This window comes from Ambystoma mexicanum, chromosome 3p (genome assembly GCF_040938575.1).
Source record: "Ambystoma mexicanum isolate Mex_15411 chromosome 3p, UKY_AmexF1_1, whole genome shotgun sequence".
Taxonomy (NCBI): Eukaryota; Metazoa; Chordata; class Amphibia; order Caudata; family Ambystomatidae; genus Ambystoma; species Ambystoma mexicanum.
In genome coordinates, this window is record NC_090925.1 from 11003188 (window position 1) to 11016373 (window position 13186).

The 13186-nt window shown below is 49.2% G+C and overlaps 1 pseudogene; it reads right to left on the bottom strand.

Moving 5' to 3' along the window:
• Positions 1-8486: 8486 nt before the first annotated feature.
• LOC138579662 (prophage side tail fiber protein homolog StfR-like) lies at positions 8487-12149 on the bottom strand (annotated as a pseudogene).
• Between the last annotated feature and the right edge of the window lie 1037 nt (positions 12150-13186).

The following is a 13186-nucleotide window of genomic DNA, read 5'->3' on the forward strand; positions in this document are numbered from 1 at the left end:
CTCTAGAGAGGTATCGCAATGGCCAATGCTCGCAAGCCACTAGTACTCTAGAGGGATATCACAATGGCCAATGCTTGCAAGACACTAGTACTCTAAAAGGTTATCACAATGGCCAATGCTTGCAAGACACTAGTACTCTAGAAGGGTATCACAATGGCCAATGCTCGCAAGACACTAGTACTCTAGAAGGGTTTCACAATGGCCAATGTTCGCAAGCCACTAGTACTCTAAAGGGGTATAGCAATGGCCAATACTCGCAAACCACTAGTACTCTAGAGGAGAATCACAATGGCCAATGCTCGCAAGACACTAGTACTCTAGAAGGGTATCACAATTGCCAATGCTCGCAGGACGCTAGTACTCTAGAAGGGCATTACAATGGCCAATGCTCACAAGCTGCTAGTACTCTAGAGGGGCATCATGATGGCCAACACTCACAAGCTAATGCTACTCTAGAAGGGTATCACAATGGCCAATGCTCGCAAGACGCTAATACTCTAGAGGGGTTTCACAATGGCCAATGCGCTCAATACGCTAGCACTCTAGAAGGGTATCATCTAGAGGGGTATCAGAATGGCCAATGCTCGCAAGCCGCTAGTACTCTAGAAGGGTATCACAATAGCCAATGCTCGCAAGCCACTAGTACTCTAGAGGAGTTTCACAATGGCCAATGCTCGCAAGAAACAAGTTCTCTAGAACGGCATCACAATGGCCAATGATCACAAGCTGCTAGTACTCTAGAGGGGCATCACAATGGCCAATGCTCACAAGCTGTTAGTACTCTAGAAGGGTATCACAATGGCCAATGCTCGCAAGCCGCTAGTAATCTAAAGGGGTATCACAATGGCCAGTGCTCGCAAGACACTAGTACTCTAAAAGGGTATCACAATGGCCAATGCTCACAAGACACTAGTACTCTAGAAGGGTATCACAATGGCCAATGTTCGCAAGCCACTAGTACTCTAAAGGGGTATCACAATGGCCAATTCTCGCAAACCACCAGTACTCTAGAGGAGTATCACAATGGCCAATGCTCGCAAGACACTAGTACTCTAGAAGGGTATCACAATGGCCAATGCTCGCAGGACGCAAGTACTCTAGAAGGGCATCACAATGGCCAATGCTCACAAGCTGCTAATACTCTAGAGGGGCATCATGATGGCCAATGCTCACAAGCTAATGGTACTCTAGAAGGGTATCACAATGGCCAATGCTCGCAAGACGCTAGTACTCTAGAGGGGTTTCACAATGGCCAATTCTTACAAAACACTAGTACTCTAGAAGGGTATCACAATGGCCAATGCCCACAAGACACTAGTACTCTAGAAGGGTATCACAATGGCCAATGCTCGCAAGATGCAAGTTCTCTAGAAGGGCATCACAATGGCCAATGCGCGCAAGACGCTAGCACTCTAGAAGGGTATCATACAATGCTCACAAGCTGCTAGTACTCTAGGGGGGTATCAGAATGGCCAATGCTCGCAAGCCGCTAGTACTCTAGAAGGGTATCACAATGGCCAATGCTTGCAGGACACTAGTACTCTAAACAGGTATCACAGTTGCCAATCCTTGCAAGACACTAGTACTCTAAAAGGGTATCACAATGGCCAATGCTTGCAAGACACTAGTACTCTAGAAGGGTATCACAATGGCCAATGCTCACAAGCCACTTGTACTTTAGAGGGGTATCACAATGGCCAATGCTTTCAAGACACTAGTACTCTAAAAGGGCATCATGATGGCCAATGCTCACAAGCTAATGGTACTCTAGAAGGGTATCACAATGGCCAATGCTCGCAAGACACTAGTACTCAAGAAGGGTATCACAATGGCCAATGCTCGCAAGCCACTAGTACTCTAGAGGTGTATCACAATGGACAATGCTTGCAAGACACTAGTACTCTAGAAGGGTATCACAATTGCCAATGCTCGCAGGACGCTAGTACTCTAGAAGGGCATCACAATGGCCAATGCTCACAAGCTGCTAGTACTGTAGAGGTGCATCATGATGGGCAACACTTACAAGCTAATGGTACTCTAGAAGGGTATCACAATGGCCAATGCTCCCAAGACGCTAATACTCTAGAGGGGTTTCACAATGGCCAATGCGCGCAATATGCTAGAACTCTAGAAGGGTATCATACAATGCTCACAAGCTGCTAGTACTCTAGAGGGGTATCAGAATGGCCAATGCTCACAAACCACTAGTACTCTAGAAGGGTATCACAATGGCCAATGCTTGCAGGACACTAGTACTCTATACAGGTATCACAGTGGCCAATGCTTGCAAGACACTAGTACTCTAAAAGGGTATCACAATGGCCAATGCTTGCAAGACACTAGTACTCTAGAAGGGTATCACAATGGCCAATGCTCACAAGCCACTTGTACTTTAGAGGGGTATCACAATGGCAAATGCTTTCAAGACACTAGTACTCTAAAAGGGTATCACAATGGCCAATGCTCACAAGACACTAGTACTCTTGAAGGGTATCACAATGGCCAATACTCGCAAGCCACTAGTACTCTAGAGGGGTATCACAATGGCCAATACTCGGAAACCAGTAGTAGTCTAGAGGGGTATCACAATGGCCAATGCCGGCAAGACACTAGCACTCTAGAAGGGTATCACAATGGCCAATGCTCGCAAGCCACTAGTACTTTAGAGGGGTATCACAATGGCCAATGCTTTCAAGACACTAGTACTCTAAAAGGGCATCATGATGGCCAATGCTCACAAGCTAATGGTACTCTAGAAGGGTATCACAATGGCCAATGCTCGCAAGATGCTAGTACTCAAGAGGGGTTTCACAATGGCCAATGCTTGCAGGACACTAGTACTCTAAACAGGTATCACAGTTGCCAATCCTTGCAAGACACTAGTACTCTAAAAGGGTATCACAATGGCCAATGCTTGCAAGACACTAGTACTCTAGAAGGGTATCACAATGGCCAATGCTCGCAAGACGCTAGTACTCAAGAGGGGCTTCACAATGGTCAATGCTCACATGACACTAGTAATCTAGAAGGGTATCACGATGGCCAATGCCCACAAGACACTAGTACTCTAGAAGTGTATCACAATGGCCAATGCTCACAAGATGCAAGTTCTCTAGAAGGGCATCACAATGGCCAATGATCACAAGCTGCTAGTACTCTAGAGGGGCATCACAATGGCCAATGCTCACAAGCTGCTAGTACTCTAGAAGGGTATCACAATGGCCAATGCACGCAAGCCGCTAGTATTCTAAAGGGGTATCACAATGGCCAATGCTCGCAAGACACTAGTACTCTAGAAGGGTATCACAATGGTCAATACTCACAAGCTGCAAGCACTCTAGAGAGGTATCGCAATGGCCAATGCTCGCAAGCCACTAGTACTCTAGAGGGATATCACAATGGCCAATGCTTGCAAGACACTAGTACTCTAAAAGGTTATCACAATGGCCAATGCTTGCAAGACACTAGTACTCTAAAAGGGTATCACAATGGCCAATGCTCGCAAGACACTAGTACTCTAAAGGGGTATAGCAATGGCCAATACTCACAAACCACTAGTACTCTAGAGGAGTATCACATTGGCCAATGCTTGCAAGACACTAGTACTCTAGAAGGATATCACAATTGCCAATGCTCGCAAGACGCTAGTACTCTAGAAGGGCATCACAATGGCCAATGCTCACAAGCTGCTAATACTCTAGAGGGGCATCATGATGGCCAACACTCACAAGCTAATGGTACTCTAGAAGGGTATCACAATGGCCAATGCTCGCAAGACGCTAATACTCTAGAGGGGTTTCACAATGGCCAATGCGCGCAATACGCTAGCACTCTAGAAAGGTATCATACAATGCTCACAAGCTGCTAGTACTCTAGAGGGGTATCAGAATGGCCAATGCTTGCAAGCCGCTAGTACTCTAGAAGGGTATCACAATGGCCAATGCTTGCAGGACACTAGTACTCTAGATAAGTATCACAGTGGCCAATGCTTGCAAGACACTAGTACTCTAAAAGGCTATCACAATGGCCAATGCTTGCAAGACACTAGTACTTTAGAGGGGTATCACAATGGCCAATGCTTTCAAGACACTAGTACTCTAAAAGGGTATCACAATGGCCAATGCTCACAAGACACTAGTACTCTTGAAGGGTATCACAATGGCCAATACTCGCAAGCCACTAGTACTCTAGAGGGGTATCACAATGGCCAATACTCGGAAACCAGTAGTAGTCTAGAGGGGTATCACAATGGCCAATGCCCGCAAGACACTAGTACTCTAGAAGGGTATCACAATGGCCAATGCTCGCAAGCCACTAGTACTCTAGAGTGGTATCACAATGGCCAATGCTTGCAAAACACTAGTACTCTAAAAGGGTATCACAATGGCCAATGCTCGCAATACACTAGTACTCAAGAAGGGCATCACAATGGCCAATGTCCGCAAGCCACTAGTACTCTAGAGGGGTATCAAAATGGCCAATGCTCACAAGCCACTAGTACTCTAGAGGGGTATCACAATGGCCAATGCTTGCAAGACACTAGTACTCTAAAAGGGTATCACAATGACCAATGCTTGCAAGACACTAGTACTCTAGAAGGGTATCACAATGGCCAATGCTCGCAAGCCACTAGTACTCTAGAGGGGTATCGCAATGGCCAATGCTTGCAAGCCATTAGTACTCTAGAGGGGTATCACAATGCCCAATGTTCGCAAGACACTAGCACTCTAGAAGGGTATCACAATGGCCAATGCTCGCAAGCCAATAGTATTCTAGAAGGGTATCATAATGGCCAATGCTCGCAAGCCACTAGTACTCTAGAAGGGTATCACAAAAGCCAATGCTCGCAAGACACTAGTAATCTAGAAGGGTATCACAATGGCCAATGCTTTCAAGCCACTAGTACTCTAGAGGGGTATCACAATGGCCAATGCTTGTAAGCCACTAGTACTCTAGAGGGGTATCACAATGGCCAATGCTCACAAGCCACTAGTACTCTAGAAGGGTATCATAATGGCCAATGCTCGCAAGCCACTGGTACTCTTGAGGGGTATCACAATGGCCATTGCTCGCAAGACACTAGTACTCTAGAAGGGTATCACAATGGCCAATGCTTGCAAGCCACTAGTACACTAGATGGGTATCACAATGGCCAATGCTTCCAAGCCACTAGTAATCTGGAAGGGTAACCCAATAGCCAATGCTTGCAAGACACAAGTACTCTAGAAGCTTATTACAATGGCCAATGCTTGCAGGTCACTAGTACTCTAGAAGGGTATCACAATGGTCAATGCTTGCAAGAGACAAGTACTCTAGAAGGGTATCATAATGGCCAATGCTCGCAAGCAACTGGTACTCTAGAAGGGTATAACAATGACCAATGCTCGCAAGCCGCAAGTACTCTAGAGGGATATCACAATGGCCAATGCTTACAAGATGCTAGTACTCTAAAGGGGTATTACAATGGCCAATGCTCGCAAGCCGCTAGTACTCTAGAAGGATATCACAATGGCCAATGCTCGCAAGCTCCTAGTACTCTAGATCTGTATCACAATGGCCAATGCTTGCAAACCGCTAGTATTCTAGGGGGATATCACATTGGCCAATGCTCAAAAGCTGCTAGTACTCTAGAAGGATATCACAATGGCCAATGCTCACAAGCTCCTAGTACTCTAGAGGGGTATCACAATGGCCAGTGCTCGCAAGACACTAGTACTCTAGAAGGGTATCACAATGGCCAATGCTCGCAAGCCGCTAGTATTCTAGTGGGATATCACATTGGCCAATGCTCACAAGCTGCTAGTATTCTAGTGGGATATCACATTGCCAATGCTCACAAGCTGCTAGTACTCTAGAGGGGTATCACAATGGCCAATGCTTGCAAGCCACTAGTACTCTAGAGGGTTATCACAAGGCAGCATTTGTGCAAATTCCTCTGCTTCGTCCCACACATAAACACTTGCTTCTTTACCTGATCTTTACTGATTATTACACAACATGTGCAATATTCTTAAGTGTAAACACAATAGTTATATTTTATAAGTTCTTATGCAGCTCTGCTAAAGTTGCTCCATACATATTGTTTGTTCTCGTGTAACTCTAGAAAACACTCTCACCAAATAGTATTTGTTCTCAGGGAAGTTTTGCATTCTATCTTAAAGCTTTCATGCAAGTAAAGCAACAACAACCTTTTGGAAATAGCTCGGGTATAGCTATTGTCTCCCTCAATCCCTGGTGCCGACCTCATGTTTCATGTGATGTCAAGTGTTTGACAGCAGTGTCAGCAGCTTCAGCAGCCTCAGTAGCCTCAGAAGACTCCACAGCCTCTGTAGCATCAGAAGCTTCAGCAGCTTCAGTAGCCTCAAAAGCCTCAGTAACCTCAGCAGCTGCAGCCGCCCCAGCAGCTTCAGTAGCCTTAGTAGCCCCAATAACAGCCTCAGTAGCCTCAGCAGCCTCAGCATCCCCAGCAGCTTCAGTAGCCTTAGTAGCCTCAGAAGACTACATCCTCTCTGTAGCATCAGAAGTCTCAGCAGCGTCAGTAGCCTAAGAAGCCTCAGTAGCCTCAGCAGCTTCAGCAGCTTCAGCAGCTCTGGCAGCTTCAGCAGCCTCAGTAGCCTCAGAGGACTCCACGGCCTATATAGCATCAGAAGCCTCAGCAGCTTCAGTAGCCTCTGAAGCCTCAGTAGCCACAGTAGCTTCAGCAGCCCCAGCAGCTTCAGTAGCCTTAGTAGCCTCAATAACACCCTCAATAGTCTCAGTAGCCTCACCAAACTCAGCATCCCCAGCAGCTTCAGTAGCCTTAGTAGCCTCAGCAGCAACATAAGCCTCAGTGGCCTCGGCAGCTTCAGCATCCCCTGCAGCTTCAGTAGCCTTAGTAGCCTCAGCATCCTCAGCAGCCCCATCGGATTCAGGAGCCTCGGTAGCCCCAGCAGCCTCAGTGGCCTCAGCAGGTTCAGCAGCCCATGCAGCTTCAGTAGCCTTAGTAGCCTCAGTAGCCCCAGCAGCAACAGTGGCCTCAGCAACTCCAGCAGCTTCAGTAGCCTTAGTAGCCTCAGCAGCAACAGCAGCATCAGTGGCCTCAGCAGCTTCAGCAGCCCCCGCAGCTTCAGTAGCCTTTGTAGCCTCAGCATCCTCAGCAGCCCCATCAGATTCAGGAGCCTCGTAGCCCCAGTAGCCTCAGTGGCCACAGCAGCCTCAGCAGCCCAGGCAGCTTCAGTAGCTTTAGTAGCCTCAGGAGCAACATCAGCCTCAGTGGCCTCAGCAGCTTCAGCAGCCCTGACAGCTTCAGTAGCCTTAGCAGCAACAGCAGCCTCAGTTGGCTCGGCAGCTTCAGCACCCCCTGAAGCTTCAGTAACCTTAGTAGCCTCAGCATCCTCAGCAGTCCCATCAGATTCAGAAGCCTCAGTAGCCCCAGCAGCCTCATTGGCCTCAGCAGCCTCGGAATCCCCAGCAGCTTCAGTAGGCTTAGTAGCCTCAGTAGCACCAGCAGTCTCAGTGGCCTCGGCAGCTTCAGCAGCCCCTACAGCTTCAGTAGCCTTAGTAGCCTCAGCATCCTCAGCAGCCCCATTGAATTGAGAAGCCTCGGTAGCCCCAGCACGTTCAGTGGCCTCAGCAGCTTCAGCAGCCCCGGCAGCTTTAGTAGCCTTAGTAGCCTCAGGAACCCCAGCAGCAAAAGTGGCCTCAGCATCCCCAGCAGCTTCAGTAGCCTTAGTAGCCTCAGCAGCAGCAACAGCAGATTCAGTGGCCTCAGCAGCTTCAGCAGCCCCTGCTACTTCAGTAGCTTTAGTAGCCTCAGCAGCAACAGCAGCCTCAGTGGCCTCAGCAGCTTCAGCAGCCCTAGCAGCTTCAGTAGCCTCAGCAGCAACAGCAGCCTCAGTGACCTCAGCAGCTTCAGCAGCCCCTGCAGCTTCAGTAGCCTTAGTAGCCTCAGCATCCTCAGCAGCCCCATCAGATTCAGGAACCCCAGTAGCACCAGCAACCTCAGTGGCCTCAGCAGCCTTGGCATCCCCAACAGCTTCGGTAGGCTTAGTAGCCTCAGTAGCCCCAGCAGCATCAGTGGCCTCAGCAGCCCCGGCAGCTTCAGTAGCCTGAGTAGCCTCAGCAGCAACAGCAGCCTCAGTGGCCTCAGCAGCTTCAGCAACCCCGGCAGCTTCAGTAGCCTTTGTAGCCTCAGCAGCAACAGCAGCCTCATTGGCCTCAGCAGCTTCAGCAGCCTCAGCATCCTCAGCAGCCCCATCAGATTCAAGAGCCTCAGTAGCCACAGCAGCCTCAGTGGCCTCGGCAGCCTCAGCATCACCATGCAGCTTCAGTAGGCTTAGTAGCCACAGCAGCAACAGCAGCCTCAGTGGCCACAACAGCCTTAGTAGCCTCAGAATCCTAAGCAGCCCCATCAGATTCAGAAGCCTCAGTAGCCCCAGCAGCCTCAGTGGCCTCAGCAGCTTCAGCAGTCCCAGCAGCTTCAATAGCCTCAGAAGTCTCTGCAGCTTCTATAGAATCAGAAACCTCAGCAGCTTCATTAGCCTCAGAAGCCTCAGTAATCTCAACAGCCTCAACAGCCTTAGTAGTCTCAGTAGTCTCAGAAGATTCCACAGCCTCTGTAGAATCAGAAGCCTCAGCAGCTTCAGTAGCCTCAGAAGCCTCTGCAGCCCGGCAGCTTCAGTAGCCTTAGTAGCCTCAATAGCAGCCTCAATAGCCTCAGAAGGCTCAGTAGCCTCAGCAGCTTCAGAAGCCTTAGTAGCCTCAATAACACCCTCAATAGTCTCAGTAGCCTCAGCAGCCTCAGCATCCCCAGCAGCCCCAGCAGCTTCAGTAGCCTTAGTAGTCTCAATAACACCCTCAATAATCTCAGTGGCCTCAGCAGCTTCAGCAGCCCCTGCAGCTTCAGTAACCTTAGTAGCCTCAGCATCTTCAACAGCCCTATCAGATTCAGGTGCCTCAGTAGCCCCAGCAGCCTCAGTGGCCTCAGCAGCCTCGGCATCCACAGCAGCTTCAGTAGGCTTAGTAGCCTCAGCAGCAACAGCAGCCTCAGTGGCCTAAGCAGCGTCAGGGGCCTCAGCAGCTTCAGCATCCCCGGCAGCTTCAGTAGCCTTAGTAGCCTCCTCAGCAACAGCAGCCTCAGAGGCCTCAGCAGCTTCAGCAGCCCCTGCAGCTTCAGTAGCCTTAGTAGCCTCAGCATCATCAGCAGCCCCATCAGATTCAGGAGCCTCAGTAGCCACAGCAGCCTCAGTGGCCTCAGCAGCCTCGTCATCACCATGCAGCTTCAGTAGGCTTAGTAGCCTCAGCAGCAACATCAGCCTCAGTGGCCTCAGCAGCCTTAGTAGCCTCAGCATCCTCAGCGGCCTCATCAGATTCAGGAGCCTCGGTAGCCCCAGCAGCCTCAGTGGCCTCAGCAGCTTCAGCAGTCCCAGCAGCTTCAATAGCCTCAGAAAACTCTGCAGCTTCTATAGAATCAGAAGCCTCGGCAGCTTCAGTAGCCTCAGAAGCCTCAGTAGTCTCAGCAGCTTCAGCAACCTTAGTAGCCTCATTAGCCTCAGAAGACTCCACAGCCTCTGTAGAATCAGAAGCCTCAGCAGCTTCAGTAGCCTCAGAAGCCTCAGGAGCCCGGCAGCTTCAGTAGCCTTAGTAGCCTCAATAGCATCCTCAATAGCCTCAGCAGCTTCAGAAGCCTTAGTAGCCTCAATAACACCCTCAATAGTCTCAGCAGCCTCAGCATCCTCAGCAGCTTCAGTAGCCTTAGTAGCCTCAGAAGACTCCACATTCTCTGTAGCATCAGAGGCCTCAGCAGCTTTGGTAGCCTCAGAAGCCTCAGTAGCCTCAGAAGCCTCAGTATCTGCCACAATAGTCTCAGTAGCCTCAGCAGCTTCAGTAGCCTTAGTAGCCCCAATAGCAGCCTCAGTAGCCTCAGCAGGCTCAGCAGCTTCAGTAGCCTCAGCAGCTTCAGTAGCCTCAGAAGTCTCCGTATCTGCCACAATAGTCTCAGTAGCCTCAGCAGCTTCAGTAGCCTTAGTAGCCCCAATAGCAGCCTCAGTAGCCTCAGCAGGCTCAGCAGCTTCAGTAGACTTAGTAGCCCCAATAGCAGCCTCAGTAGCCTCAGCAGCCTCAGCATCCCCAGCAGCTTCAGTAGCCTTAATAGCCTCAGAAGACTCCACACTCTCTGTAGCATCAGAAGCCTCAGCAGCTTCAGTAGCCTCAGAAGCCTCAGTATCTGTCACAATAGTCTCAGTAGCCTCAGAAGCTTCAGTAGCCTTAGTGCCTCAGCAGCAACATTAGCCTCAGTATCCTCAGTAGCCTCAACAGCCCCAGCAGCTTCAGTAGCCTTAGTAGCCCCAATAGCAGCCTCAGTAGCCTCAGCAGTCCAGTAGCTTCACCGGCCTCAGCATTCTCAGTGGATGCAGCATTCTCAGAAGCCAGCTTTGCCTCAAGAGCCGCAGTAGCCTCAATAACTTCAGCATCCTATGCAGCCACCGCCAACCACACCCTATTCCTATTTTCTTTCATTAAAAAGGCCATTTATGAGTTCTTAATGAAGTCTGATACCTGATGCACCGATTCAGACAGGGCTGCACCGTGTCCTACTAAATTAGAGTAACTCCGATCCTCTAGGCTTCCTATATGGGGTGACTGCATTTTGTTTAAGATTTAAAACGAACACCTACTAATTTAAAACATGATCTGGTTCATTTTGTTATTATTATTTAAAGGGGGCCTATAAATATAAAGAATTCTTTTTATGACCCTGTGTCTTTGGTAGCTGAGGACATCTGTCACCGGTCCTAGCCAGTTCTGGGGAGGAATGTGTGGGCTACCCAAACCCCCCTGGTAGAAGATCCTTCCCACAGAGGCAAATGAGTGATGTGAGTGTTCAGAGATGGCATTGTATATTCACAGCTACTTAATAGGTGGTACCTTTACCTGATAGATTAGCTCTGAATCCCTCGATAAAGCAAACAAAAATAGCAGACAGGTCACCAGGCATACATACGGTCTACATGTGAAAAACACATGCACTGGACATACCAAAGAGAAAAAGGAGAAAGAAGTGGACCCTGGAGATGGGTATGGAAATACATATTCAGTACAGACCATTATAAAATACATAATGGCATCCGGTTTCAATGGGGCTTTAGGCCAGCCCACAGAGCCCCCACCAGACCAGGATCACATGGCCCAATCAGAGAACAGCATCAGTCTCATCACACAGGTGTCAGCTGTTCTCTTGACTCCCAGCCCAAAGAAAGAACACATCCATTACAAGAATGTTGTTCATGTCCAGCCCTGTGCTGTGCTTGAACCTGTTCACTGCACTTAATATACCATTCTCCTCCCTCCCTCCTTAGCATTGCTCCTTCCTCCCCGTCCTGCACCCACCCCCCCAGATCCTCCTCTCACCTGCATTTCATGTTACACCACTTGCAAGATCCGAATGTCTCAAGGCCTACTAGGAACGTTTCTGTTTTGTTTTTCTTTTCTTCTTTGTCCCTTATCCCTGTCCCTCCCCCTCGTTTGTCTTGATGCTCCTTGAAACACCATTTGCTGTATAGGCGCATTATAAATCCCCAATAAATGAAATCAATAAATAAATAAATAAATAAATAAGGAGCCATCAGACACAATCTTTATCACATCCGGAGTCACTTCCAGTGGGACGGCAGGAGTGCCTGCCGTCAGAGAGTCAGGAAGAACTTGAGGAAAAGAAGATCCTGGGAGGCCCCGGGTCAGGAGGTTTAGCAGGAACCCGGAACACACGAGTAGAGTTGGAGAAAGGGGAGCAGCAGGCCCTGGGAAGTACGGACCACAGAGGGTCCACTGGAAAAGGCAGCCTTGCCCCCCCACCCGGTCCTGTTGCTAATCTGAGCGCAGCATCCTGCATCCAGATTGCTCCCCTCAGACACTTGCACCATCATGAAGCGAGGAACAGGGTGCCCGGACCAAGACTCCATCTCCCAGCCTACCCTGCTCTGTACCCGGAGGCTAGTGGTCACGCCTCCCCTTCCCACCATTAGATGCTCCTCCCCACTTCCAGTACTTGACTCCTTGCTTTGGAGTGACTCTAAGGACCTACCTCCAGCCTTTGCTCCAGCCTCTTTACCTCTTCGCTTTTGAGCTATTGCTTTGCTGTGTCCTGCTAGTTGCTTGTGAGCACCAATCATGTCTTCGCTCAGCCCTGCGCCCACCTGAACTGCTCTAACTAGCTCTTACTTTCTTGTCTACTTCCTTCTTCATTCCCAAAACCATTTCTACTCTCTTCCTCTCCCTAACATCTCTTTTCCTCGACACTAACCCTCGTCTCTCTCACCTACTCTCTCCATTCACAAAACCTTTAACCCTAACTTTCATCAAACTTCCTCTTCTGGCATCTACCCCCAGTGCATCTCTACTTCGCAGACTCAACGTCAGTCTGCTATTTACTCTCACTCTCTTCATATTTCTCTTTGGAATGCAGAATCTGCCTGTAACAAGACTTCCTTTACCTCTGACCTCCTTCTTTCTCATTCGCCCTCTCTTCACTTGTTATCCTTACAGAAACCTGGATTTTTCCCTCAGACTCTGCAAACTTTGCTGCCCTTCACAACCCTGCCTACACCTTTCCTACTCTCCCCACCTAACTGGAAGGGGTGGTGCTGTAGGATTGTTTTCATCTTCCTATCTCTCCTACTCCCCTATCTCCCGCTATTTCTCCCTCCTTTTACTACTCTATCTCCACAATCATTGCCCCCTCTGGTATTTATATGATATCTCTCACAAGCCACCTGGTCCCACTGGTGAATGTATTGACCACCTGTCCCAACTAATGGACTCCCTTCCCCCCCCAACATCACTCTTGTCACTGGTGACTTCAACCTCCCTTCTATCTCCACTCCTCTATCCACTGAATGTAGCTCTCTTCTCCTTGACCACTTGCCCTCTACTGTCTGCTCTCTGCCCACCCACTCAAATGGTAACTCCCTTGACCTTATTCTCAATTGCTCTCAACTCTCTGCCTCTAATATCTCCACTGCTTCTTCTCCCTCTGATCATTCCATCATCTCTGCCTCAATCTCCCTCCTCGGTTACCAACCTCCACATTCCCTATCTATCTCTCTGACCTCCACCACTCTCGCTCCTCAAATGCAAAATTCACTGTTCCATCCACTGATAAAGCCTGCATTAACTTTAATGCTGCTGTTAAGGCGCCCTTCTCCTCTCA